Source organism: Herpailurus yagouaroundi, unplaced genomic scaffold (assembly GCF_014898765.1).
Source record: "Herpailurus yagouaroundi ecotype Mexico unplaced genomic scaffold, PumYag 186, whole genome shotgun sequence".
NCBI lineage: Eukaryota > Metazoa > Chordata > Mammalia > Carnivora > Felidae > Herpailurus > Herpailurus yagouaroundi.
This window is the reverse complement of record NW_024412417.1, coordinates 33,631,600-33,637,599: the sequence shown is the minus strand read 5'-3', so window position 1 is coordinate 33,637,599 and position 6,000 is coordinate 33,631,600. Positions and strand designations below refer to the sequence as shown.

General features: G+C 47.5%; 2 protein-coding genes across 3 annotated transcripts in view; one reads left to right on the top strand and one right to left on the bottom strand.

Moving 5' to 3' along the window:
- The window catches only part of NSMCE2 (NSE2 SUMO ligase component of SMC5/6 complex), a 217,077-nt gene extending 215,574 nt beyond the window's left edge, over nucleotides 1-1,503 (bottom strand). For both annotated transcript variants that reach the window (XM_040494407.1, XM_040494408.1), the window contains exon 1: nucleotides 1,398-1,503. The gene's annotated coding sequence lies outside the window, so the exon portion shown is untranslated. The remainder of the gene's footprint in view (nucleotides 1-1,397) is intronic.
- Nucleotides 1,504-1,602: 99 nt separating this feature from the next.
- Nucleotides 1,603-6,000, top strand: part of WASHC5 (WASH complex subunit 5) — a 61,131-nt gene continuing 56,733 nt past the window's right edge. Inside the window, exon 1 of the mRNA XM_040494598.1 lies at nucleotides 1,603-1,743. The gene's annotated coding sequence lies outside the window, so the exon portion shown is untranslated. The remainder of the gene's footprint in view (nucleotides 1,744-6,000) is intronic.

The window sequence follows — 6,000 nt, the reverse complement described above, 5'->3', positions numbered from 1 at the left end:
CCCCCATTGAGGAGGGCACTTGTTGGGATGAGCACTGCCTGTTGTATGGAAACCAATTTGACAATAAATTATATTAAAAAAAAAAAAAAGTTTCCCTGGAGGGTCCCTGTGTGTTTCAGTCAATTAAGTGTGGGACTTCAACTCAGGTCATGATCGCTCAGCTTGTGGGTTTGGGCCCCGCATCGGCCTCTGTGCCAACAGCTTGGAGCCTAGCCTGCTTGGGATTCTGTGTCTCCCTCTTTCTCTGCCTCTCCCCCCCGCCCCCCGGAGCTCTCTGTGTCTCTCAAAAATTAAAAAAATTAAAAAAATTTTTTAAATACTGTTTCCCTCTCTTATCTTTCTGTACAGCACAGTGGTAAGCACAAAGCAAACAATTTACAGACACTATATTGATCTTTAAGTCCATGGGGACCTGTAGGAGGAGTCCAGCCAGAGCTGTATCTCCCTTTACAAGATGCAAGGATACTTCTTTCTTCATGAAGCCTTCTCCTATCCATACAAGCAATTGCCTGCCCCACCCCCGCCATGCTACCACTATCCCTCCCTCTCTCTCTCCATCACACACACACACACACACACACACACACACACACACACACACACACTATTATAAAACTCATCACAACTCGGGGCGCCTGGGTGGCGCAGTCGGTTGAGCGTCCGACTTCAGCCAGGTCATGATCTCGCGGTCCGTGAGTTCGAGCCCCGCGTCAGGTTCTGGGCTGACGGCTCAGAGCCTGGAGCCTGTTTCCGATTCTGTGTCTCCCTCTCTCTCTGCCCCTGCCCCGTTCATGCTCTGTCTCTCTCTGTCCCAAAAATAAATAAACGTTGAAAAAAAAATTAAAAAAAAAACAACAAACAAACAAAAAACTCATCACAACTATTCGTTCACGTGGCTACCACTCCCTCACTCTGGGAGCAGCTTAAACTAGAACTCTGACACGTTCTACAGCATGTGAAACAGCTCCTCTCACAAAACCGGCGATCAATAAAGAACTGAGACTGACAACAATAACAGCAACCACCATTTCCCCATAAACGGGTGCTCCGGCGCTTCACTCTCATTATCCTAATCCTCACAACCATTTATAGGAGAGAAAAGGAAACTGACACAAGAGCTTATTTAAACGACCTGCCCGAGGCCCTGCTTCTAAAGACAGCTCCAACTGGATTAATCTGCACCAAGAATTCGTGATCAGTTCCCTACCAGGGCAGAAGGACGGAGAGATGGCGTCTCGGGAAGGGGGGCAGCCTGCCCAAGCCTCACTGCTTAACGTGCAGAGCCAGGACCGTATCCCAGGTGGACGGACCCCAGCTCAGGGCACCCGCGGAGGGCCCGAGAGGGAGGCGACACCTCCCGCCACCCTCGCCATCGCCACCCCTCGCTTCTGCCTTACCTGGATGTCCGACCCAGCTCTCTCTGGCTGCACCCGGACTGCCCCCACCCGGACCCCAACTCCTTCCTCAACTCCCTTCTCTAGTCGCTGAAACCGCGAGCGCGGGCTCTCGCGTCATCAGCCGGCGCCGGCGAACGGTCACATGACGCCCCGCCCTGCTCTCCGCCCCTCTGATCATGTGACCGCCAGGGGAGTCAGAGGCGGAAGCGGGGGTCCCGCAGGCTGGCGATCGAGGGCTGCGTCTAGAAGGGGACGCGTGCGGAGAGGGCGGCGTGGGGACCCAGGTGCCAACCCAGTCCGCGATCGCCGGCCCTGCACGTGCGCCCTGGCGTGGCCCGGGTGACAGGTGAGTTGGGGCGGGACGCGCCCTCGGTTCGGTCTCCCGGCCCCTCCCCAGCCCCTGGCCGGGCCGCGCTGGCCGAAGAGGCGTCTGCGGCGTGCGGTGCGGTCTCGATGCGGAGCCCGGCTTGGAGGACTGAGGGGCCTCCTGGGGCGGTGCCGCAGTCCAGGCTCCTCATCCCCACTTAGGTGGACAGAATTTTCCACGCCGCCTGGGCAAAGCTTGGCCCGCATCTGTACCTTCCAAGTTTCCAGGAGCCGTGCTGGGTAGACAGTGTTATCCCTCCGTTTGCCCTCGAGAAAATTGAGTGGTTCGCGAAGTCTCGTAGAGTCTGATGGACCCGGGTTTGAATTCTGGTAATGCCGTGGGCTGCGAGTTGGAGCAAGTCATTGTTGCTTTGCTTTCTGCACCTTAATTCCCTCACCTGTGTCATGCTGGTGCCAAAGTTCTTTGCATTTCTCAAAACAGTTCCAAGGGCCCTGACTGGTTTATGGTCGCACGGTCGAAAACATAAGTCACAGAGCTGGTAATGGAGCTGGGTGTCCCAATTCCAAATGCACGGAGCTTACTCCAACATAGGTGATGGAGTCAGGGGAAGGAACGGAGAGGTCTTACTGGCCCACGACCAGGAGCACCTCCCGTTTCTCTTTCTCCTGTCCCTTCCAGGATTTATGAATGGGACTAGAGCGATCAGACTCATTTTAGAACTTTTCTGGAAGAGATTTGTCGGTCACTTTTATCTTGGTCAACAACCATTATATTTTGTTTCTGATAATGGATAGGTGGAGACCAGTGCTTCCTTTTTTATGGAACTGAGATCTTATGAAAGGATAAAAATAGACCTGTGTTCTTTTGTCCTCTGAGTAGGGCAAACAGCGGTTTGTCCCCGGACAATTTTATTTCCTTCAGAATTCAGTTCTGTACTTACTCGGTAATTGGTATAATGATGCCATGCTGCATTCTTGAAACATGTTGTCTGCTGTCTAGGATTACTTTCCGAACTGTAAACCACAGTTCCATACTAAATTCTATTTTTTTAACATTTAAAAAGTCATTTATGAGTATATCTAGTACATATTATTCATTCTAGTCTAAACACTCACTTTCAATCCCTCATGTGTTTATACACACAAATTTACCAAATATACACACATATTTACCATTACTAGTCATTTCAGGATGGTTACTTTTGCATAAAGCTAAACATGATGTAAATTTCAAATAATTTTTTAATTTTATTTTTTAATATAATGTATTGTCAAATTGACTTACTTATAACACCCTGTGCTCATCCCAACAAGTGCCCTCCTCAATGCCCATCACCCATTTTCCCCTCTGCCCCCAACCTCCCCCCCCAACACTAAATTCTTAAAAATAAAGTTACAGCTACTTTTTGGGTGCTTTATAAAAGAAAATTAGGAAATTGAGTGGGATCTCCGGTTTCATTTCATGCCAAATAGTAATGCAGCATATACTGAGAAAAACTGGTCTTTATGAATTTTCTTCATCTCTAGCAGCAAAAGAACCACTGAATAGAAGATTCAATATGGGTTTTTCTGCAGTGTTTATTTGCACCTCACTCTAGAGTGATTTTTTAAAAATCTCAACCAAGTCTTAGCACCTTCTATAAAGCCACATAATTCTGAAATCACTGCAACATGATTAGGCATCTTTAATGTTGGTTCTTAGACTCTGTTCTTTAGGGCAAGTGTTTCAGCCAACCTTGGGGTATTTACCAAATCATGTAACCAAATAATATCTTGAATGTTGCCAACAGTGTAAGGATTTAAGGATTACAATAAGAAGCAGATACACAAAAGTCTTGACATGTCATTATCCCAGGCCTAAGCTAACCTGACCATGTGCATGCAGGTGCTGAGTGTATCTGTTCATCCTTTTTTTTTTTTTTTTTTTTTTTGCTTGGGCAGGGAAGGGAAGAAGGCAGGTAATCGTGTTTTGCTTTAAAGATGCTTTCTCCATGGTCCCATTGTCTGGCCTGTGTTGGTATCCAGAATCTGGTTGCAGTTACAGCAGTGAAACATAGCTTGTCCACCTTGCAGTTGTGTCTGGAGTTTCTTCCTGCTTAGACCTGGTATCCTCAGACCTTAGATCTTTCTGGGTTAGTTTGGTGGTCTTCAGAGGACTTCAGTGACTTTTTCTTTCTTCCCCCCCCCCCCCATTTGCCATTATTTCCTCCTTTTTCTTGTCTCATTTTCCCAGCCACACCCATTCAGTGCAAAAAAAATGGGGTGAAATTGGGCCGCCTGGCTGGCTCAGTCAGTAGAGCATGTGACTGTTGATCTTGGGGTGAGTTGGAGCCCCACGCTAAGGGTAGAGTTTACTTTGAAAGAGGTGGAATGTGGGGCGCCTGGGTGGCTCAGTCCGTTGAGCGGCCGACTTCGGCTCAGGTCATGATCTCGCGGTCCGTGAGTTCGTTCGAGCCCCGCGTCGGACTCTGTGCTGACAGCTCAGAGCCTGGAGCTTGTTTCGGATTCTGTGTCTCCCTCTCTCTGACCCTCCCCCATTCATGCTCTGTCTCTCTCTGTCTCAAAAATAAATAAACGTTAAAAAAAAATTAAAAAAAGAGGTGGAATGAAATTATCTGAAATTCAGCCTATTAGAGATCAGTATGCCTTCACAAGTAAACATCATGAGAAAATGAAAGGGCTTGTTAATAATTTATGCCTTAATGTATATTAAAGGATACCCTCATTGGAGAGAGTTCTAGACAACTGTAATGGCTTCTTAGCAGTCCCTGCTCTTGGAGCAACCCCATCCACTTCCTCTGATCTGTGCTTCTATCCTTTGCTCACTCTGCACCAGCCACATCAGCCACTTTGCTGTTCCCGGAACACATCTAGTGCATTGCTGACCTGGGGCCTCTGCATTTACTTGTAAATCCTGCCTGGAATGCCCTTCTCCCAGATCATCACTTATTGTAAAATAACAAACTACCCCAGCACCTAGTGGCTAAGACAAAAGACATTTATTGTCTTACAGTTTCTGTGGTCAGGAATCAGTTGGTGTGGCTTAGCTGGGTGCGTTCGGCTGAGGGGCTCTTGGGAGGTTGCAGCCTAGCTGTGAATAGATGCTGTCATCTGAAGGCTCAGCTCGGTTTGTGGGGGGGGAGTCCCTTTTCAGGCTCATTCAGGTGCTTGTTGGGAAGCCTCTCACTCCCTCATCACAGGGCTCTCTTACAACATGACAGTTTGCTTTCTCCCAGAGCAAACAAGCTAGGGAACGCGCCCCAGCCAGAAGTCACAGGTTTTTTGCAATCTAATCTGAGAAGTGATATCTTTTACATCTACCATATTCTGTTCTTTAAGAGATAGGAAGCCACACTCAAGGAGAGGGGCCTCCACAGGGCATGAATAAGGGGAAGGAGGGCCTCGGGGACTGTCTTAGGGGCTTCTGACAACACCCAGATACCCTTACTGCTTGCTGCCTCACTTCCTTCTGGTCCCTGCTCAAATATCTTATCAGAGAGGCTTTCACAAACTAAAACAGCACACACTCCATCTCTTTATCATGCTTTTTCCTTCCCAGCAATGATCACAGGCTGATACCTAATGTATTTATTTGTTTATTGTCTCTTCCCCACTCCCAATAGTATGCAGGCTTTATGAGAGAGCGCAGGAACTTAGTTTTGTTCACTGAAGTAGCCTCAGGTCCTAAAACAGTGCTTGGCACATAGTAGGCACTAGATGCCTATTTACTGAATGAATGAATCTGTAGCATTAGGAATGCTTCCACCTACAAATAATCCCAAAGCCAACTAGCAGTAAATAAAGCATAAAAACAGTTCATTTTACAAGGATTACAGAGATAGGTGGTGCTACAGTTGAATCAATGAGTCAGTCACCTCAACAAGAATTTAGAGTCTTTCTTTCCTTCCAAAGCACAATCTGCAGGCTTGGGGCCTTTTTTCTCTTAAGCTCATCACCTCATGGTCTCAAGGTGGCTATTGAAACTTCAGACAAGACATGTTCATTGGGCCACATTCAAAGACAAGAAGAAGAGGGATAGAGGAAAGAGAGAAATTTCATGTGCTTCTCTCCTTGTCGCAGGAGGGGAAAAAAAATTTCCTATCAGGTCTGCCGTAGACTACCTCTTACGCCTATTTGGTCGAAACTGAGTCACACGTGTAGCCTAGGTTTGGGGGCAATGAGAAAATAAGGATCCACCTGTTCTGTCCTCTATAGGAAAAAAGGGAAAGGAGGAAGGGAATTATTGTTGGAGAGTCAACAGCATCCTAGGAAATGA